The 22,856-nt window shown below is 53.9% G+C and overlaps 1 protein-coding gene across 3 annotated transcripts in view; it reads left to right on the top strand.

The window, feature by feature from the left end:
* The window catches only part of CCDC85C (coiled-coil domain containing 85C), a 66,469-nt gene that overhangs the window by 1,676 nt on the left and 41,937 nt on the right, over window positions 1-22,856 (top strand). The gene's annotated exons all lie outside the window — the stretch shown is intronic.

The following is a 22,856-nucleotide window of genomic DNA, read 5'->3' as shown; positions in this document are numbered from 1 at the left end:
GGGGTCACCTGTGGCTACAGTGTTGGTGTGAGGTCCCTTTCTGTCTACCTCAACCTGTTGCTATGGACCCTATGGGAAGGTGTCCCCACCCGGGCACTGTGGCTGTCCCTTCAGTGGCGATCTCTGCCCTGCAGCTTCCCTCCTGTCCTGACTGTGCCAGATACTGTGCTTGCCTGTTTCCCCAGTTTTCAGAAGCTTGGATCTCAGTGTTGGTGGCACCTGCCTCTGCCTGAATTGTTGGCCGGGTAGTGGAGCATAACCTGCCCTTTCTCTCTGTTCTCCTTAAAGCCTTTCTCTGTCCGTGTCCTATGAAAGGCTTAGAAGAACTTCTCTTCCCCAAACTGACAGCTGGAGCTGCGGACTAGGCCTTTGTTTTTTCTTTCTTGAGTTCCCTGGCCAAGCCCTCTGCAGGCATTTGGAGGCAGGAGCTGCAGTTCCCATGCAGGTCAGATAGAGGTTTCCCCTTTATTTACTATCCAGAGCTTGTGAGTTCAGGAAAGGACTGGGGCTAGAGGGATATTTTGTTACCGATTAGCAATCTACCACAGTAACTCAGGTTTCTTTTTGTAACACAGCATCCACAGGGGTTCCCCTCACCCCCTAGCTAGTCACTCAAGTTCTAGAAACCGAGTTCCAGCTTACTTTGGGGATGGACACCCCTCTTTACAGAGCTTGCATGCATCTCTGGCTTCCCCTTCCCTCAGGGTTCTGGGAGGGCGGGTGCTCTGGGGCTTGATTTCTCCTAGTGCATCATGAAGGAGAATAGTCTTTGCACTTAGGAAAACACAGGGCCGCTGGTTTTCAGCTGTGTCATCAGTAACAGTGACCAGGGTGTCTCCTCAGGACACTGCCTTTCTTGACTGTCTCTACCTCTTTGCAGACTTTTTTTTTTTTTTTTTTGCTGGGAGGTGTGGGTCTGGCCCAGAGTTGCAGTTTCAGTAGTGAATAATGCAGTGGAGAAGGAACTGGCCAGACTGGAGGTTTTCCACCCCACTGGGGATGGGTAGGGCAGAAGTGTCCTATTTCCTACAGACCCTACCCCCTCCAAGTATCCTTTCGACAGGGCTGCTGCAGATTTTGTGGTAGCCAAGCTTTGCTTTGGCGCAGACTGAAAACTCAGCGTTGCTTACTACAGATTTCAGTTCCACACTGGATTGTTCTTTTCAGTTTTGTCTCTTGAAGTAAGTCAGTGGGTGGCGGCAAGGTATCCTCCCTTGATCGAGCACAGAATTCCAGGAAACAGAAAACCCCGATTTCCTAGACTGGGATCCAAAGCCTTCCTTGGCTTTGAAGAGCAGTGGGCTGACCTGAGAGAGATCAGTAGAGACTAGGTGGTGGTCAGAGTGGAATCAGACACTGGGCTTGTGCCTTAGCACCTGGTCCTGCATCAGCTCTGCTCGACATACATATGGTGGGGGACACAGAAAGGACCCCAGCTTTGTATCCTTTGGGTCTCCACCAGGGCCATTGGTGTTTCTGCCAAGAATGGCTTGAGGCCCTTGAGGTCACGGTCACCACTTTTGCTTTCGGATTAGTTCAGGAAACATGGATGCCTCCCTGTTCTCCATTCCTCCCTGCTCTGTCTTTTTCCCCCATCCTGTGCTGGTGCAGGAAGTGTTACTTCCTTATCAGTGAGCACGGAGCGGCTCATTGATAACCCAATTATCCACAGGGTCTGGACATCTTGGCTCCCTCATGTATCTGGTCAACCTGGTTAACTTTGCCTCCCTGTCTTTCTTCTGGAAGGTGGAGGGGAGCCCACAGAACCCCTTACTCCAGGAAGGTCAGTGAGCTTGGCACCTGCTGCCCACAGCGGGCTCGGCCGTTGTCGGAGGAGGCCGCCATGGGAGGCTTGCCAGCACATTCTGGCTTCTCTTCCAAACTCTGCCTGCCTTTGAAATTGCAAGTGGGTCTGGGCTCCATGTGTGGCATGTGTGGCTGGCTGCACCTGCTGCTGAGCCATGGGACCAAGGTCCTGCATTCCTCTGTGGGGGAGCTATGCTGCTGTGCCCACAGCCCTGCAAGGTGTCCTAGAAGGGCCCCAAGTGGTAGTGGTGGAGGTGGCCATCTGTATTCCAGGCATCTCTCTGGCTGAGGTGGGCTTCGCCGGCCTGTAAATGTCTATACAACTAGATCTTGGCCTTGGGCAGGCACTGAACGGGCACTGGGCTCCTTTTGAGAGGCTGGGTGCTGGCTGCTAAAGTCAGGGCTAGGGTACGCTTGCTTTCACTCTCTTCCAGCTTTGCAGGCTGAGCCAGTTTACTAGTTGGAAATTCAGCCACCTTTTCTTTTCCCCAATTAGGTGATTTTTCAAACAAAATAAAGAAATTTCCCCCTGGGGGTGTGTAGCTTAGGGGTAGAACATTTGTTCAGCACGGTATAGAACTCTCTTGACAGTAACACACACACACACACCACACACACACATACACACCACACACACACACACACACACACACACACCCCACACACACACACCACACTCCACACACACACACACACCACACTCCACACACACACACACACACAGCACACACACACACACACACCACACACCACACTCCACACACACACACACACACAGCACACACACACACACACACCACACACACATACACACCACACCACACACACACACACACACACACACACACACCACACACACACACACACACCACACACACACACACACCACACACACATACACACCACACCACACACACACACACACACACACACACACACACACCACACACACACACACACACACACACACCACACACACATACACACCACACCACACACACACACACACACACACACACACACACACACACACACACACACACGAGGCAGAAAAGAGAGCATGTTCAGCCATATTCTTCTAGCCCACAGCTCATCTCCTGTCCTTGGGTGTATGTCCTTCTCTCCCCCAACCCCCATGCCCTGTGGCCCCTGTGGCTAACGCACGTTCCAGCAAGCCTCTGAGTGAATGTCATTTACCTTTTTCGTATGTGGGTCAAAATGTTGGGCCACTCGACATGAGCAGGGCTAGATCTCCCGTTGGTGTTTTTGTTGATCTTGAAAGGGTGAAGTAGAGGGTGGTCTGAGCTTTTTTTTTTTTTTTTTTTTTTTTTAAAAAGACGGAGCAAGCTGGTGGTGAAAAGGGCTTTTCCAGGAGGCCTGGGGGCTCCACTAATAATACTGCCTGCCTTTCCCAAGGCTGCCAGCCTGGAGCAAAGGTTAGGAGAGATAATGGGTGGGGTTGTGCAAGCTTTCCCTTCCCTCCCAGCCTGACTCCGGTGGAGGGGTTCCTTGACATTGTCCATGGACTTGGGCGCTGGGTCCTCAGGGTCCTGGAAGTCCACAGGCAGGCGGCCCACTCAGCATATCACATTTACCACAAAGAACTTGCTAGCTGCCATGTTCTTGGCAAACTGAGGCTTGGAGAGGTGCTGGATGTTGCTTTGATACCCACAGGGCCTGCTGGGGTCTGGAGTGAGTTCCAGCATGGGGGGTGGGGAGGGGGCACTTGAGTAGAAGAATCAGTTCTTCCCTCTCTGGAGTATGGTGCCTCTGTGCAGGGTGGGGGTGGGGGCGTTCCTCCATTTATCTTCTACCTTTTCACTTTCAGGCTGAGGCTGGCTGCGTATCACAGTGGTCATCCCACAATGACTCTGTCCCTGAGCTCCTGGGACACGAACTTTGTGGGATTTTGGTCCATGACCAGCATATTTTCTGAGGAAACCCAGCCTCTGCTCACACCCGTTTTCTGTGTATGACATGCCTGTGTCAGTCACTCCCCATGGTTCCTTGAAAGTCTTAGGCAAGTCCCTGACCCTGTAAGGTGGGAAAGGAGACAGAACTCTGGGAGGAGGGAAGATGTCTTTGAGTGACAGCCCATGAATGCACACACCTTCTCTGCGATGGAACACCCTGTGCCCAGCTTAAGGCAGAGGAGCCTGCTGCCTGCGGCTCTGGCTCCAGGGTCAAGAGAGCCTGGCTGAACTCTGTCTCCCGTGGTCTGACCTGCTCTGTGACCTTGCTGACCCTCAAGGCTGTTTCCTCATTTGTAATACCCTGCTTCTGTAACTGGGCCTTTAAAGGATGGGTCTGTTACTTCTGTTTTCATCTGGATACATTTTCCATGCTAGGAGGTGACACTTGGGAGTCCTCACCTTGGATATGGGTAGGTAACCCCCTGGCCCATGCTTGTGAGTGGAGCTTTTCTGCACGCCCTGTCTTCTCGTCCAGCTGAACAAGAAGGCTTGTCTTGGCAGTCAAGAAAGATCGGAGTGCCCAAGCCCCAGAGGTGGGAACTGGAGCATGGTGTGGAGAGGCCAGGGTTCAGTCAGTGTGCTCTGGACACACATGGGGCAATAACTGTAGAGGGGCCATGGTCGGCCATATGTGCAGGTAAAGCCCCAGAGTTCCAGAGACTCAGGGTTCAGTGCCTGCAAAAGAAAATGGTCCAGATAAATCCTGTGGCCTCTAGAGCCAGGAGCCCTCCATTAGGGGAGGTGTGTGATTACCTGCCTGGGCTTCCCTGTGGGCAGGACTTAGATGCCCAAGTCTTGCGTTATGCTAGGGAAGCCGGGAGTGGGGGTTGACCTCATAGTTGTTCCTTAAAGCAGGAAGGGAAGCATTAGCTCAAGTTTAATGAGCATCCACACTCCGAAGTTCCCTGTGTCTTTACAGTGATTCATGCCATCTGGCTTGGGAGTGGCAGTTATGGAGTGCCTACCTGGTGAGCGTCCTGTAGGCCGAGCTAAGGTTAGGGACAAGAAGCTCTGGGCCTCCAGGATGGCCTCAGCTCTAACAGTGGCCATAGGAAAGAACCTTTGCTGTAGCCCCTGTTTCCCTCCTTGGACCTCTGATTCATATGTTAGGTGGTCAGGCTACAGAAGGCTCAGGCCAGACACTTGTGGGAGGGGTTTTGTCTCCACCCCAGGCGGAGCTCTGCCCCCATCACAGAGTCATGAGGAAGTCCACCCAAACTCAACGCTGGGATGGTGGTCTGTAGATCTTTGCAGGGGCCACCCTGGGGATTTCAGAAATACAGGTGGCTAATTCTCATCTTCCTCTTGGGGACAAGGAGACCTCAGTGGAAGCCACAGGGCTTGGAGACAGGAACAGAGTCCTCTCCTACAGGGATGGGATTTTCAATTTAATTTTTCTAGGATTCCGGTGGGTGTAGTGGTGTGAGCTTTTAATCTCCGTCTGGAGGCAGATGCAGATGGATCTCTGTGGGTCCAGGCCATCTAGGGCCACATAGACCCTACCTTAAAAAAAAAAAAAAAAAAAAAAAAAAAAAAAAAGCCTCATGTGTACGATTCTTTCCACCTGCTTGTGTGTTTGTGCACTGCTTGTGTGTAATGATGCTAGAGCAAGTCAGAAGAGGGTGTGGGATCCCCTGGAACTGAAGAAGTTACCTACAGTTCTGGGCCACCGTGTGGCTGCTGGGAACCGAACTGGAGTCTTGTGCTTGCGTAGCCAGTGCTCCTAACACAGAGGTACCTCCGCTCCAGTCCCTGTCCTCGTGATCTAAAAGTCAGGGATAGCCCCCACCACTTCCTCCAACCTGGTCTCTGTCACATCCTTTCTCGTCCTACAGGCACATGGGTCTGGACAGACAGGGAGCCAGGTCACCTAAGGGTAGGTGCCTGGTCTTAATGAGTCTTCCCTGGTCTCCAGCCCTCTGTGGAACAGGTCAGGAAGACCTGAGGTCCTGCCCTTTCGTCAGTAGATTTACTAGAAGTCCTGTGTAGCACCGAGGTTACAGGCCCCGCCCTGGATGCCGGCAACCCTACTTCCTGGTCCTACGTCCTGGGTCCCAGATGGTCATGCTGGCTTTACTGTCTTCTGGGCCCATTCCCTTCTCCCTACTGGTTGTTAGGGCAGGTCTAGAAGTCCCTCTGTACTTTGCTGCAGGGTCCTTTCTCCCCTTTTGTCCCTCCCTCTGTCAGTCAGTGCTGTCCTAGAGTAGATGGCATTCAGAGTGCCTCTTGGAGCAGAGGAAATGCCTGGCCAGGAAGAGCCGGAAACCCTGAGCAAGCGGTGTGGAATCCTCTGGCTCTTAAGGGGGAAGCTGGGAGGGAAGGGGACCCACCCTTGGGTCTGTCATTTTTGTCTGTCTGTTTGGGACCTGGGGTCTTGGTTCTTTTGATTCCTAGACGTGGTACCAGGGTGGTAGTGGGCTACGGACTCCTAAACTGTCTTTTGAATGGCTACAAATTAGTGCATGCATTCCGAAAAGAAGTGGCGTGTATTCCTCTTGCCTCTATGACGGCCTGGCCCTAGTTCCTCAGTTTGGGACAGGACTCAGGCTTCTGGGGCTGCCCGTGACTACACACACCCAGTGATCTAGTGCTGCAGAGGCCAGGCCTCTGTCCGAGCCACCACTCCTCCTGAGGGCCTGATGGAATTACTGGCCTCAGCTATCTGATGGTGCCAAGTTTAGGGTGACACTGTCCTTCCATTTTGGTGCATGTTTGTCTGCTGGGGCTGAAGATGTCCGCTCCGGCTCTTGAGGCTCCCCACCACAGCATGCAACCCTCCTGTCACCAGGCACAGCCCAGTGTTGTGGAACAACACACAGTAGATGTACCCCCAGAGCCAGGGCAGAGGGGCTGGGTGGGAAAGGCTGGGGTGCGGCCTCTGGTATTTTAAACTGGATAGAGCCAGGCCACACCTCCCTCTCTTCTCTCTCCTTCATTTCCCATTCTTGGCAGCAAATGGTCTTTATCTACTTCTAAAAAATGAAACTTGCCATGGTGGTGGCTTACCTTCTCCTAGGTCATAGCTACTGTTGCACTCTTTGCCTTTGTGGTTCCTCATCCGCCTGATTGATTGATTGATTGATTGATTGATTGATTGAGATGTGGTCTCACAGTGTAGCTCTGGCTGGTCTGAAACTCACTATGTAGACCAGGTTACTTTGAATTTAGTATAGAGACCCCTCCCTCTGCTGGGATTTCGCTACCAACACCTGGCTGAGTAACAAGCAAGCAGTTGTCCCAGCCTTCGGGTCTTGTAGGTGGTGAGAGTCAGAGTCTTTATGGAGGGATCTGTGGGCCCCTTAGGGGCCATTTAGCCAGGCTTTATCTGTTGATCAGCCAGTGGTGGGTGATGGTCCATCCTCCTAGGCTGGGGAATAGGTTTTTGGGTAGAGAAGGCAGATTGGTTTGGGGCGGGTTGGTTTGTGTTGGCCTCCCGCTGACCTGTGCTTTGTGGGTACAGCTCTAATGCCCTCCATTGAGGGCTTTCAAGCAGCTGCAGAAAGCTAGACCCGTTTTTCACACTCCACACAGGTCAGCTTGTACCTCCCCTCACCAGCATCTCCTAAGTTACAGGCGGGCACAGACGCATCTGCACCCCTGATGCTCAGGACAAGCCTGCCCCGAAGGGAGTGGTAATGGCTGTTAGGCTATATTCAAGGGGACAGATGTCGGCAGGGCCGGTGGCATGGAGATGGCAGTATTGAGTGGAGTCGACCCATTTCCAGAAATAGAACATCCACTGTCAGGGGATGCATCTCTTTGTCTCCCCAAATCTGTCTTCCCGTCAGCTTCCACGCTGTAAGGCAAGAAGGAGACTCGCTCTTGTCTAGGAATCGGAGGCTCCAGCGAGCACCCTGCTTCCCTACCCCGTCACAAGGGCTTGATTGTGTGTGGGGGCCTGAATGCACCCGCCTGTCACCGGCTGGCCTCCCTAATGAGCCTGCTCTGGGAGTGGCCCTTTGTGGCAGGTTCCGGCCACACTGCCTGGGCCAAGGCTCTGTTTCCCAGCCGCCTGGCTGTTTAATGACTCTTTGGCGCTTGGTGGGACAATGGGAAGCTCCCCTTGCGCCTACCCTTTCTGGTTCCCCTATTTTTCTGCAATGTGCGCATCCCACCTTTCTGAACATTCCAAGATGAGGAGGGTCCGTCTGTCTTTCTCAGCTCCTTCTGTCCTAGCTGGCAGGGCAAGCCTCCCTTCCTCTGCCTTCAGGTCAGCTCCTCCTGTGGGGACACCCCCCTCCCACCTCCTTTCTTTTGTTCCTGTTGAGTCTCTCCCCAGATCCTTCCCTGCAAACAGGCTAGTGTTTCCTTGTCCCGAGCAATAAAACAAAACCCGTCCTTCTACCACCCTGCTCTCCTCTCTGGGGGCTGGGGGGAGCTCCCCTCGCTTTGGACTGGAACGTCTGCTGCTCCCTGCAGCAGACCCTGCAGCAGACCCTGGCTGGGAAAGGTGGCCCGGGTTAGTAGTCTCTATCCCATAGGATTCCGTGCCCCCTGACAGTTTGTCCTCTGGAACCCAGAGTGTTCCAGCTTCCCCTCCCCCCACCTCCTGACATCAGTGTCAGAGCTCTCTCTCTCTCTCTCTCTCTCTCTCTCTCTCTCTCTCTCTCTCTCTCTCTCTCTCTCTCTCTCTCTCTCCCCCCCTCCCCAGCCTGAGCTACTTTTGGTTGTCCACCCTGGGACTGCTGGCCACCTGTATCCTGGGGATTTGGGCCCCTGCCTCTGACCTGTGTTCCCACACTCTGCCTGGACCTTGGCCAGCTCCTCTTCAAGGTCTCTCAGTTGTGGCCCCAGCGCTTCAGTCTAGTGTGATTGCAGTGAGGGGGCGTGGGGGTGAGGCAGTGCTCCTCAGTGACGAGGCACCCATGTTTGGAGCCTTGTGTACCAGGGGGTAAGGGACAGTCTGTGGACAGCTCTGCAGCACAGTGCTGGGTTCTGCCACTTCAACTCGCCCACACAAGTTGGGTCATGGAGCTTGGACTGGGGACTTCAGTTGGTCCCCACCTGGCTCAGTGACTTGTTACCTGGGTCCTGCAGTTTTTTTGGCTTGGAGCCTGCTCACTGTCCAGGTGTCCCCCAGGCCCCTCCAAGGTGCCCCTTTCCTGCTCCTGTGCCCTTTTCACAGAGGCTTGGGTTGGTCCTCAAGGCAAACAGGCACAGGATGTGTGACATGTGGCCCCCATTTGTTTCATGTCCGTGGGAAGCCCTTGCCTACCAAGCCAGGGTCATGGTGGGTTCCAGGCTTGCTCACGGGGGCCATGTGTCCACAGGAAACTAAAGCACAGAGAGGGTCCTATCCAGAACTCAGCCTATTGGTTCCCAATCGGAATCAGAAAAGAAAATGGCTTGTGAACCGAAGGGGTAGCGGGTTGGGGACACAGGCCAGTCGTACACTTCCTACCCTGTGTTCTCTCTTGGAGGAAAGGCGGAATATCTGCTCCGGACACCGGACACCACTGTTTACGGACTCCCACTGCTACTGGTTACTTGGGGTGCCCAAGGCTGTGACTGGCAAGTGGGCATGCCTCTCTTGGGGTTAAATGAGCTGCCAGGGTCCAGCTGTGGGCCATTTCCCTAGCTGTCTCTGGTGATAAGTCCATTAGACACCACACCTGAGGCTCTTTCCCCTTCCTTCACGGCTCGCTGTACTGAGAATGCTCGTGCGTGCGTGCGTGTGTGTGTGTGTGTGTGTGTGTGTGTGTGGTGTGTGTGTGTGTGTGTGTGTGGTGTGTGTGTGTGGTGTGTATGTGTGTGTGTGCTGTGTGTGTGTGTGTGTGTGTGGTGTGTGTGTGTGTGTGTGTGTGTGTGGTGTTGAGTGTGGTGTGTGTGTGTGTGTGTGTTTCAGGGTGACATTGAACTGATCTCAGTGACGTATCGAGACTGGACATAGCATCCCTACATACTGTAGGGTTGAGGGGGACCCTGGTGCTTCCCTGCCCCCACGAGAGGTTTCTGGGAGCCTTGGTCTTAATTTGTGTATACAACAGCACAGTTGAGGTGGATGGGAGGGGATCTGCTGGGGGCAGGGCTGGGATGGTTGGTGTCAGTGGTCCTGGAGGCCTCCCTGTCACCCCCCCAGGTCTCCTTAGCTTCTTGATTTCCCTTGTCTTCCTTCTCCTCAAGGGCAGCTAGCCCCTTCTGCAGGGTTGAGAGCAGCTAGCCCAGCCCCGCAGGCTCTAGAGTGTGAGGGCTTCTGAGCTGGTCTTGGGGATCCCCTCCAGGAGTGTGGTCACAAGGCCCTGCTCCATCTACCGGTGTCCCCGCCGCGGGAGGTGGTCTTCAAAGCTGGCACCTCTTTGATTTGCACACCCCCCCCCCCCCCCGACCCCGTCCCACTAGGTTAGGAGCTTGCCCCACGGGTGCTGCTCGCCTGGGTGTGGGTGCTGTGACCAGCTGCAGGGTGAGCGAAACTAAGTGTTGTAGGACTCCGTATGAGAAGGCCGCTTGTTGGTGGTGAGCACAGGGAGGCAGAGGCCAGAGGAGGCTGGCCTCTTGCTGCCCGCCAGGCTCCTTGAACTTCGGGCACTCCTGGTAGTCAGGGATTCTGGAAACATAACTTTTGGGGTCATCCAGGTTATCCTGTTGCTTTTTGTCACCCCTGTCTAGATCTGCCAGGGCAACATCAGGGACCCTTTGTTGGGGGAATAACTTCAGGCCCCCCCACCCCCATTCCACCTCCCCTGTAACTCCCACCCCCAGCACCTGAAAAGTCCTCGCCGCCTCATTCCTGTCCCAGGGACACAACCGATTAGCTTTCATCCACTGCCTGTGATTCAGAACCGATGAAGAATGCAGTTGTTGGGCTAGTGAGCCCAAGGCTGTTCAAAAAGCAGAAGTCAATGGAGTCAGGAAGCGGAACACCCAGAACACAGGGTGGGAAGTGGAGGGCGCAGTGAGTGAGGTATCCAGGTATCCTGAGCTGGCAGAGCGTCCTGGGTGTCCCAGCAGGCCTGGCGTATTCCTGTTGACAAGCTCTGTGTACCCCTCCCCACCCCTCCCCAGGGACACCGTGTGCCTCTTGAGGGGGTGTGGTGGTGGTAAGTGTGTGTAAGTAAGCGTGTGTGTGTGTGTGTGTGTGTGTGTGTGTGTGTGTGTATAGGAGGTTGTTTTCATGCATACCCTAGCTTCCCCACAAGCTTCTGTCTCCTGACGGGTTTATTTTCTTTCCCTTAGTCTCTTCCCAGTTTCCCCAGCCTCAGATGGTCCCGTAGGTCTCTGGTGCCCAGAGAGCCTTGAGCTCAGGATAGATCCCGAGGAAGTTCAAACCTGTCCTAGTTTTCAGTCTCACATAGGTGGCTGCTCCCAGGTTAGCCCCTAGGCAAACCAGTAAGTATCTTACTTTCCTTCACACTTGTTTTGGGCCTTAAGGACTCACAGTAGCTGTGCCTGAGTCTCTGGTCCCCAGCTGTTACTTAAGGGCTGAGCCAGTTGGGGGCCTGGTCTGACCCAGAAGCAGCAGCCTCGGGATCGGTTACCCACACTCTGTGGAGGAGTTGATTTCCCCCACCCGCCCTCCCCTCCCTACACACATCACCTGTCAGCTCTCCACTGCCCCCAAACAGCCGTGGGAAGAAAGGAGACACTAGAGACAGGAGAGACTCACTCTCTTCTTCTTAAGAAAACTTTATTTTGTGCACATCATTGTGTGTGCAGGGCTGGGGAGGAGGGTGGAGGGAGGGTGCGCCTGTGTATGTTTGCAGGGTTGGGGGTGCCTTCTGCACATGTGTGTGTGTGTGTGTGTGTGTGTGTGTGTGTGTGTGTAGGGAGGAGCATGCCTGTGGAGGCTGAGGACTTTGAGGAGTTGCTTTTCTTCTGCCAAAGTGGATTGAACTCAGGGCGAGCACCTTTGCCTGCTGAGCCATTTCATTGGCCCTTTCTTTGAATGCTGATCTTGCTCTCATACACCTGGCCTCTGGTGACTTTCTAAGGAGTTAATGGCCTCTTCCTCCTGTTATATGAAGCTACCCTGGCTGTTGTTTCACTCAGTGAAAAAGACGAGCTCAGGAGTGGCAGGGCTACCCTTAGGGGCAAAGAGAAAGTTGTTTGTGCCTCCAATACACACCTTCACCTTTGACTCCAGATGCTGCGGATTACGCCAGTTACCCCTGGGGCATGCAGGACCCTGAGCGGATTCCTGAAGCCTCAGCTAGTACTGAACTGTCTGCGTGCGTACATGCATGTGTGCGTGCATGTGTGCTGATGATGGAGTTGGGGAGGTGGGTGGGTGCTACCTTTGTGCAGTGCGGTTCCCAGGTGGGATTCCCATTGCAAGGGATACATGGGGCAGGGTGGGGGTGGGGAATGAGCTGTCACTCCGCTCACAACCAAGTACTTGTAAAACTTGCTAATTATTTTGGGGATTTACCAGCTATAGTGTCCCTGGGCTCTGGTCAACTGTGGACCAAAACTAGGGAAAGTAAAGCCAAAGGTAAGTGGGATGAACGTACCCAGGACCACATGCATTTTGGGTCTCCACATGCAGGCAGCAGGCTGTCCTGTCCTGTCCTGCCCTTCCCTCCCTGCCCCCTGTGTTCAGCACAGACACCCATTTGCCCCTCATGGGCTGCCGATTGGCATCCAGTACAGTACAAGCGGTGGGTCTTGCTTTGGGGAGGTGGTGTGTGTGTGTGTGTGTGTGTGTGTGTGTGTGTGTGTAGCCTTGCAGGCAGAGGAGGGAGGCTGGGAGGGCCTAGTAAGGGGCTGGATCGGGGTTCTCAGGGAGGCTGATACACTATTACTTAGGCAGCAACCTCTGATACTGCTGCGCACGAGGGACTGTAGCGGTTGCCTGCCTGCAACGCTGTCCTACTTTCTCGGATTTGGATGAGGCTGTGGGAGAGCTGGAAGCAGACCCTCTAACATTCTGGGGAAATTGGAACAGACTCTGTGGGCCTCTGTTTGCCTCTGACCTTGTTCTGAGAAGTGTGGCTGCCTAGAAGTGTCCTGTCTAGGCCTCTGGAGTCTGTAATCTTCACTTCAAGCCTCTTCCTGTGGAACTTCAAAGGCAACAGGGAATCTGTTAGGTGTGAGGCAGTGTGGCCATGTTGAATGGAGAGGGAGCTCTCTTCCTGTCCCTGATTCAGCTTTGTTACCCTGGTGTAGACACACACACACACACACACACACACACACACTCACACACACACACGCACATCTGTATCTGTATGAACGAATACCAAGCCTGTGGGGGGTCAGAGAGGTATAGGATCCCTGGAAGCTGGAGTTACAGGGAATTGTGAGCCGCCTGACAGCTTGACCTGGGTGCTGGGAACCTAACTCAGGTCTTTTGGAAGAGAAGTCATTGTCTACTACCGGTACAGGTACAGCTTCCTTTAGTCGCAGGGTCTCGATGGCGGCAGCACGGGTGGTGGAGGGAGCAGCTGGTGGCAGCCCTGCCAGCCCACCCTCCCTCCTCAGTGCTGGCTGCGACTCTCAGCACAGCCGGCAGAGACCTGGTGTGAGAGGTTCCTCTTTCCAAACCTGCATGTAGTCGCTAAGGGCTCTGGGAAGAGGGTCGTCACCTGCCTGGGTCTGGTGAATGTTTGCACAGGGGACCATGGGTTTCACGTCACGCTCCTGCTCTTCTCGTATGCTGTGGTGAGTTCCCAGGTGTGGCGTTTCCACACGAGTCCCCATACTGTGGGCCTCAGTGTCCCCACTGGAGATCGGACTTTAGTGGTTCAGTACCCTGCCCTTCAAAATTCTGGGTCAAGCCTGCTCCAGTGGCCATGCCACCTGCTGTGGAGGCCGTCGGTGGCAGATGGGACGCATGTGCCTTGGGCACTTGCTGTGGTCTGGTTCTCTGGTCCCCAAGATACATCCTACTTGGCTGTGTGTGGTAGACAGATGGAGGGCTGTCTCCAGTGTGGGAAGAGCAGGGCATGATTCTCTGTTGGAGCCCTGGAGGAGTTAGGGGCCTGGTCTTCGCCCTCTTGAAGTTCATTCGTAGGGCCCCCTGAAGCTACCTGCAGACCAGTCTGTTACTCACCTAGGCTTCTAAGTCACATGGTGTGGGTATGACTCAAGGTAGAGAGGGGAGAGTGAGCTGGAGACAGTGTTCTGGTCTAACTGCTGCCCCCACGCTTGAACCCTGTGTTCTGAGTGTCTCCTCAGGCAGTGGCCCAGGGAAGAAGTGACCCAGGCCACTAAGCTGCCTTCCTGCTGTGTTGGTAGTGCACTAGCTTGCTTTTGTCATGCCGACTTGCTGGGCAGATCCCACCCAGGTGAGGGGTGACGACACTCTGTCACCTGAGTTTGGGAGGGCCCTTGCATCTGAGCTCTGACTGTGGGCTGACTCGTGTGGCCCCAGACAAGCCCCACGGAGTCAAGTGGCTCAGTTTCTACCTCTGTACCTTGTTCTGTCATTGGGGACCACAAACAGTGACATCAACCTTTTCAAAGCTGAGAAATTTTACGATTCCCCCTCCCCCCAGAGGGGACCACGAGGCAAAGAGAAGTTACAAGTTACGTAGCTTGCTTAGAACCCCGGCACAGACAGAAGCAGTGTTGGGTTCTGACCTTCAACGTCTGGGTCCCCTACTTAGCCCCACCCATACATATGCACACCAGTAACCATCTTATACCAGCTGACTTAGCTCATCCTTAAATGGTAGCTCCCTATTGAAGAATGCTTGAGCGATCCCTGTTTTCTGCACCAGCACCCAGATATCCTCTGCCCCTGGGGTGTGGCTGTGTGTGACGGTCACTTAGCCTGGATCTCCTCCTACCCAGGAGGACCTGCTGTTGAATTGGATGCATAAGGTGGTCATTTCTTTTTGGAGTGCGGTCCTCATCTTCCAGGTGGCCAGTGGACTCGGCAGGTCAGACACTTAGTAGAAAACCCATGTGGTTGATTCCTCTAAGTATGTCATGCACCCCTGTTTGTGCCTGTGAAGGGCAGCCCCGCACCCTCCACAAGTATGGGCACATGCTTTGCTTATCCAATGGGTGCTACCAGGTTATCAGGACCTCTGCTGGTGCGATGGGGGACCACCGTCCAGATTGTGAAGGGGGCAAGTGTCCTGCCTCCACGTTTGTCTAGGCTCTGTGAGAAGTGCACGCAGGTTGGTGTAGTGTGATGGTCAGATGCTCGGTCGTTGTGCTGGACAAGCCTCCCAGGTGGGGTGGGTCCCCCAGCTGCTGTCTCACTTGGTGCTATCAGGCCTCAGGCTCTTGCCTATCCCTCACACCTCTGGTTTATCACCCTCGATGTCACCTGCCACCTGCCCCTCTCTCTATAGCCCATGGCTCAAGGTAGAAAACCTTGGAAGTTGGGATAATGTTCATAAATGGAAGTTAGAAATTGTTGATCATCCTTTGTGTACTGGGAAGTGCCTCCATGTGAATCCCCCTCTGTCTAACCAGTGGCAACATCTGGTGTAAGCATAGCGTATTACCAAAGCCAGCATAAGGGAGCCTGGCCCAATGCAGAGAACCTGACCATACACCAGCCCCCATGTCGAATGAAATTTTATCACACGTGATAGATTACTATGCACATTTTGATTAATTTAAATTTTGGATGTGTGTGTGCACTGTATATTTGTCCATGTGTTCGTGTGTGTGTGTGTGTGTGTGTGTGTGTGTGTGTGTGTGTATGCTGTATATTGTTTGTGTGTATGTGTGTGTGTGTGTGTGTGTGTTTGCACACACTCTCGCATGCACACACACAGAGGCAGGGGTGTCCTGATCCATCTTTTCCACCTTCTTCCCAGAGCCTGGAGCAAGGCAGGCGGTCACAAGCCCCAGCCATCCTCCCACCCTCTAGGGGTGCTGGGGTTACAGCTGGGCTTATGCATGCCCAGCTTCTTACGTGAGTACCGGAGATTTGAACTCACGCCCTCATCTTGTACAGGATACACTCTCAGCCACTGAGCTGCCTCTCCAGCCCTCAGAATACGTATAATTTTAAAAGGAGCTTTTTGTCCCAGGGTGGTTTTTAGACCTGTAGATAAACGGCAGGGCAGTCCGGCTCTCACAGGGGCGCTGATCAGTCAAAACCAGCTGGAGTCCCTGCTCTGGTCAGATTTCCTTAGCTTTTACTCCATGTGCTTTTTTCTGTTGGAGCGTATCCAAGACACACATTAAAGGTACAGGTTTTGTCGCACAGCCTGGCTATGGTTCCTTACCCTCCATTTCTTTTCACACGAGCATGTCAGGATGACTTTTTTTTTTGGTTTTGGCCTCCTGAGTGCTGGGATTAAAAGTGTGCACCAGGCTAGGATGACTGTTTTTACACAACATTTGAAATGACCACCTTCTTGTCCTGGATGGGCCACATCCTAGGTACCTCAGGGTGATCAGAAGGGAGTCTCTGAGGCCTGCCACACCTACAGTGCAGTGATAAACACCTGGGCCTCTTAAGTCACAGCTGCCCAACCTGACAAAGCTGGCTGCAGGCTGGCCTGCCGCCTGCTTTTATCTATGGTCACAGCCTTGTGGGACACCATGGTCCCCTGGCTGTGCTTGCCTGAGCTGCCAAGACTGAACACACGGTCTGTGTCTGAAGCAACCTGGCCTAGGTGGGCAGAGTGTGCTCTTTGGTAGGGGAGCAGGCTGTCTGTCTGTCTTCGAGCTTGAGTGTGCGCATGTCTGTGACATGTCTGGAGAAGCTGGCAGGGATTTCCAGGGTAGCGATGGGCTGTGACCATTCACGAGCCTTTATTGATTGGTGGGCAGTGTTGGAGGGGTCCAGAGCAGAACTGAACAATCTTGTTGATGAATTTTTGGTGCCAGGGTTGGGTCCCAGGGTCCGGTGCCTGCTAAGTACACCCTTTACCCTCTATGTACCCCCCATCCCTTCCCCAACCCCCTTTCTCCACAGCGACCCTCTGTGTCTTCATCACTCAGATTGCTGTGTTTAAAAATAGCTGCTCCTATCTCTGGCCCTTTCCAGAGGGTCCTGGTTGCCCTTCCCCCACCATGACCTCTCAGGGAAGGTCCTAGCAGCAGGTCCTAGCCACAGGATGTGTCTCTGTGAGCCCATTGAGAAATCCCTCTGGAAATCCTCCTTTGGCCCTGGTGCACCGGCCGAGAGAATCGGAGACAATGGGGAACTTGGGAACAAAAAGCTCCATTCATTGTTCAGGCCGCCTGGGCTTGGGTCAGTGGGTGCCTAGCTAGGACGGTCAGACCCATGCCCAGGCCCCGATTTTCAGCTTCCCGGGGCTTGGCCATGAGCCGCATGGGGGAGGGGCAAAGGGAGCAGCAAAGGGAGCAGCACTGTTGACCCAGATCCAAGGGGTCCCTTCCCCCAGTTCTCTCTTTTGGAAGGGGATCTTCGCTCAGCATTAATATTCAGGAGCCGCATCCCTGCGGGCACAGGTACTACCACTGCCCTGCTTTCCCCTCGGCCAGGTGAACTCTTGTCAGTCTGGTTGGCTGTGAACTTGAGGCCCTGGGTATGACTGCCTCTCTCTTCCAGTGCAGGGCTTCACCCTCCCACACCTACCCTCTAAGTGGGCCACTGTTTCTCTGCCTCAGGGACTAACTGCAGTCCTCTCTTTAGCCCTTCCAGAGTGTTCTTCCTGAAACAGGCCCCTCAGCCTCAGCCTCAGCTTCAGACCAGGAACAAAGGTGGAGGCTATCTTGTGTCTCCTCTAACTCTTCCTAGTCTTGCCTTTCTCTACAGAGGCTTCCCTGACCCCAGGCCGCCTCCTTCCCCTGCCTCAGTGGCCTTTCCTGTCTCCTCTACCTCGAGTTCCCTTACTAGAGAATCTCATGGTTTTTCCTTCTTTTCCTCTCCTCCCTCTCTCTCTCTCTCTCTCTCTCTCTCTCCCTCTTTCTCTTTCTTGAGTCAGGGTTTCTCTTTTTAGCCCTGGCTCTCCTGGAACTCATTCTGTAGACCAGGCTGACCTTGAACTCACAGACCTACCTGCGTCTGCCTCCCTAGTGCTGTGATTAAGGGTGTGCACCATCAGGCCTGGCTGTGCTGTGTTCTTACAAGCCTCTGTCTTGAACTCCTAGGGTGGCAATGTAGCCTATAATTGGTCTGTCACCCATCCTCAGGGGTGACCCTGAGAGTGTTTGGAGGTGCTGAATTCCCCTTTCCCCTTGGTTGGATGCTTCCTGTTCCAGGGCTGTGGCCACTCTGCTGACTGACTTCCTGAAGTTCTCTGCTCTCTAGCAGGAATGCGTAACTGAGATTAAGGGAACAATCCAAACCCTACCTAAGAGTGTGTGTGTGTGTGTGTGTGTCTGTGTGTGTGTGTGTGTGTCTGTGTGTCTGTGTTTGTATGTGGTGTGTGTGTGTGTGTGTGTGTGTGTGTGGTGTGTGTGGTATGTGTGTGGTGTGTGGGTATGGTATGTGTGTATGTGTGGTGCGTGTATGTGTGATCGAGCTTGCTCATGCATGTGCAATTCTGACACCTACATAGCACAGCTGTGCCCGTAATGGCATGTTTTCTGTGTGTGTTAGAGTCTTGACAGCCATACAGTTTATACCTCCACCCACCTCGATAACTGTATGAGTGTACACACAAGTCCTCTGATCCAACATACTTGTAGCTCCCCCTGCCTCCGTCACTGTGTGAGTGTATATGAAGTCTCTTTACACTTTTGCCTTAACCTACCCTGATTATAATGTGAGTGCATGAACCCCATGGCCCGAGCACGTGTATGCGCCAGCAGCTGGACTCATTCCTTCCCTTCACTTCTATTTTTTGCTGTTGACCTTTTGATAAACGCTTGTGACTGTTGGGCCGTTTGGCACTGCCGGGAGTTTAGCTCTTGTAATTGGGAGAGAAGACAATATTTCCTTCAGGATGGATGTTACCTGACACCCTCCCACCTCCTCCCAACAACAGACCCAGCTTCTCTAAGGGTTTCCTAGGGTGAACGATTAGCAATAGGGTAGGAAGTGTGTCTGGGCCCACAGGTTTGAGACAGCAAGTGCTGTTTGCTGTGACTCCTTAAGAGAGTTCTCCCATCAACCCACAGTCCCGCTGAGGGTGTGTTGGCGGTGCTTTCTGGCTGTCTGCCCCAACCATGTATCCTGAAAGGGTCCATGCTTAAAAACCCACAACCCTTCTCCGCTGCAGATGAAGAAACCTAGGCACGAGATCTCCGAGGGAATGGCCCAACCTAAGCCCATAGGAGTCTCCAGGAGGTCGACAGTCCCCTTAGGCTCCCAAGTGTATGTCCTAAGACCTCCCTCCTTGGCTGATGTTCTTCCTTTTCCTTGGTGCCCTGCCTTCTGCATACTAGTATCCACAGCATGGCTCACCATCCTTGTTGATTCTGCCTAGCCAGCACGGGGGAAGGGTAGGTGTCAGTTTTCCCCCTGAGCCTCAGTTTCTCATCTGACCCTTCTTCAGAGCTTTGTGACAGTAGGGGCTGCACTATGGCTTGTGTCTTCCCTAGTGTGTTTACTGACATCTATCTACCTGTGTGAGGAAAGAGGCCCAAACTTAAGGACAGCAGAGCCAGGCCTAGCTAAGCTCTGACCTTCAAGGCCTCTAGCCTGCTGCACGGCTGGGGGTGGGGGTTGAAGGGTGGGAGGTGGAGAATGTGTGTGACTGTGTTTGTGTGTGTGTGTGTGTGTGTGTGTGTGTGTACCAGTCTCTGGGACACTGGTACTTACTGGTGTCTACTATAAACTCAGATTCCTGGAACGAGGCTGCCGGACCAGACCGGCAGGCAGGCCTTGGGTGTGGCTTATGGGAATTTCCTGGGTGACAGGTCAGTGTGTCACTGTTTATGTGGTTCTGGGACAGCTTGGTTCTGTATGTCACAGCAGGAAGCCTTGAGATGGGCGGCCTGCTTGCCCAGCTTTGTGGGACTAAGGTCACTCTGTGGGGACGGAGGGAGATATGACGTCATTGTGGATCACTCTGTGCCGATGTAGAGACCCCTAAGGTCTAGGGCGGGTGCTGCTGGTTCTCCTCAGGGTCTTCCGTGACAGCCTGAGCTCTGGAAAGGAGAGGAGGGGGTCACACCTTCCTTCAGGCACCTGATTTGGCCTGTGAGGTGATTCAGAGGCCTGCTGTCTCCTCTGAAGTCTGCAGCAGTGGAAGAGACTATTTCTGAGGGCAGTCTTCTGGTGTCACCTCCGTGGAAGGAGATGCCCTCGCTCCTCATAGTGCCCCAGCAACAAACCAAAGTACATTCTGCCAAAGTCCAACTTGGGGAGCCTATGAGTTTACTGGACTTAATTACAGAGCACTAATGATATACACTGTGACCAGGCCAGCTAGAGTTACATGGTGAGACCTCATCTTAAACAAACAAACCAAAATAAATAACTAATATATATAACTTATATATTTACTAAAACAAACACCCAAGGTTGACCTGTTCGTGTGGCAACACACACACACACACACACACACACACACACACACACACACACACATGCACAGTCCAAAGTGCCAATTCTAGAGGAAATGGTTCAGACATTTGTTGACAGACCACCGCTCACCACTTAACCAGCCACAGTGAGGCAGGCCCCACCCTTCCCCTACCCCTTTCTCCACACCCGCTGCAGGGCCTTTGAATCCCTCCCCATGCATGGCAAGCCTTTGTACAGTGGGCCCCACAGCTGACTGATAAGAGACCTTGGGCCCTTAGGTCATAACACACAGGTTTCTGAGGCCCTGTGCAGTTCTTGGCTGTCACAGGTCAAATGACAAACAGGAGCCTGTTGCAGAACGCTGTCCTGGGCAGAACAGATGCCATCTTCCTCAGAAGAGCCAACTCCTTGCAAGAGACCCTAAAGGTTGGGCTGATGGATGGTTTATGTTCCCTCGTAGGAAGAGGCAGTGGCCACTTCCCCGTGTGCTTCCCAGCCTTGTCTGTATAGAACTCTGCCCTAATGGCACGTGGCTGCATGGTCTCAGGAGCTGCTAGACTGTGGAAGACTAACCGAAGAGGAGACCTCATCTGTGCAACCATGGACAAGCCATCGTCCCGTCCATGTCGGGTTGAGACTTCCCAGTGGCACATCTGCTTTGGGACCACTTACTGCACATGGGAGTGTGCATGCTCTTAGAGCCGAGGGCATCGGGTCTCCCTAAAGCTAGAGTTGCTGGCTGCCTGGTGTGGGTACTGGGAACTGAACTCGGGTCCTCTGCAAGAACAGTATGTTTCTTAGTTTTTAGTGAGCCATACCTCTAGTCTCCCACCTTGGTTTCAGGGGCTGGCTACCCAGTGTTGGGATTGCAAGCGTGCCACCAGGCTAGCTTTTTACGTGGGTGCTAGGCAAGCACTTTACTGACTGAGCCATTTCACTGGCCCCTGGCAAACACTTGTTTTCAGAGCCTTGAGCTTGGGATGGGGGCGTCTCCATGTTGCCCTGGAAGCACGTTACAGGAGGTGATAAGGCTCATTGGACAGAGTCTCGGTATTAGTGACACCTGAGCCCTAAGTGCCATACAGAGGCAGCTGGCCCTTCAGGGAGAGTTTGTGCTGCAGGTTTCTGGCGGCTGATGGGCTGAGGTCCTGAGCTAGGAGTGCCAGTGTCTCTTCAAGTCTCAGGTGGTCTCCACCTGTGACGGTCCCTGCTAGCCGATGTTCCCCGCTGCTGCTAAGGGTAGTAAGTGGTCCTGCCCCGTGGAAGGCTGAGAGGGACTGACTAATCTAGAGAGGGCAGCATTAGTGTCCCGAAAAGAGGCTGGAAAGGCTACCTTCCGCCTGCTGTCCCTGCCCTCCAGGAAGTGTTTCCTTTTGGTGATGTCATCTGCTTAGTGACCTCTGAGGGCCACTGCTTCCCAAGGTCCCTGTTGGTAAGAACGGTGGCGGCCGCGAGATGGCCTGCATCCTTCTGAATGCCTTCCCAGGCCCATCCCTCAGACGAGAACCTCTGCTGGTCTCGTGAAAATGGGTTCAGAAAGAACCACAGAGTAGGGCGCATGCTGCAGGGCCCAAAGGTAGACCCCGGTCTGGCTAAGGGGACTGGCCGCTTTGAGTTGTGCTAATGCGCCCGCCCTCCCTGCAGATCTCACACCACTTCCTCCCTCCCCGGCCTCCTCTTTCCCCTCATTTCCTGCATCCTTTCCGTCCTGGACTCTCCAGTCTCCCACCTCTCTTGGCTCTGGGCTATCCTGACTCATCCATGCATGCGAAGTTCTCTGTGCTTCAGCCTGCTGTGGGGTAGCAGAGGGTTCGGGGACACGTACGGTGTGGGTGTCAAGGTCCTGGTCCAGGAAGGGAAGATATGCCTGAGATCAAAGCGCATTGGCACAGAGCCCAGGAAGAAGTCCCCAGGACAACGTTTGCTTCTCCTTTCAGTTTGCCCCGGGCTCGCTAGCCCTTGACATGCGGGTGGCAGCTCGGTCTCATGACTACAGAAGTTAGGTGGCTGCGGAGGAAGCGGGACAGGACAGGACTCGGGCACCCAGGTCTCAGTATCGTCCTCCTGCATGTACCTGCCAGCCCTGCCACTGAGGATGTGTGGTTGGGGGTTCCACACTGGTCCCCAGCTGTCCTATGCCAGAATGGCACCATGCCATCCTATGAAATCCTTGTCTAAAGCTGGGCTGTTGTGCTCAGAGGGACCAAGGTGGCGGCTGGTGTTCACACTCCCAGAAATCTAAGAGCTTGGCAGGGCTGTTCAGTGGTGCAGCTGTTCCCATCACTTTCCAGAGGTTCCCTGCAGACAAAGGCTGTGCTCGGGGTTAGCTGCCCTGCAGGAGGGCTGGCTGGAGACTCCATGGCTGTGGGGGAAATCAGTGGTGTGAGCGATGGAGTTTTTCTGGGTCCCCGATGCCTCCAGATTTGCCTCTGTTACTTCTGGTACTGACACCAAGCTCTTCCTAGGCCTTGACTTGTGGGGACCCCCTACGGTCATCAGGATGCCCCTGCCCCACCATCACTGTCATCCCCTCTTACGAGCTGCCGAGTTGAGGTTGTAGGGTCAGGTGGTCCAAACACGGTCATCTCCACGCCCAAGAGGAGGAATTAGAACCTCACACCCAGGTCCTTCTTTGAGTATAGTACTAAGTATATTTGTTGAGTGCCTATAGCATACCCAGATATGCTTCTGAGCTCTTGGGATGCTGTGAGGAGGACAGAGAGAGGTGTCCCTGGGAAGATGAGAGAGAAAACCAGCAACCAGCCAACCACCCAACCAGCCAACTCTGG

Source organism: Micromys minutus, assembly GCF_963924665.1.
Source record: "Micromys minutus genome assembly, chromosome: 1".
Lineage (NCBI taxonomy): Eukaryota > Metazoa > Chordata > Mammalia > Rodentia > Muridae > Micromys > Micromys minutus.
Note: the sequence above shows the minus strand (reverse complement) of the source record. Positions and strands in the feature narration are given on the sequence as shown.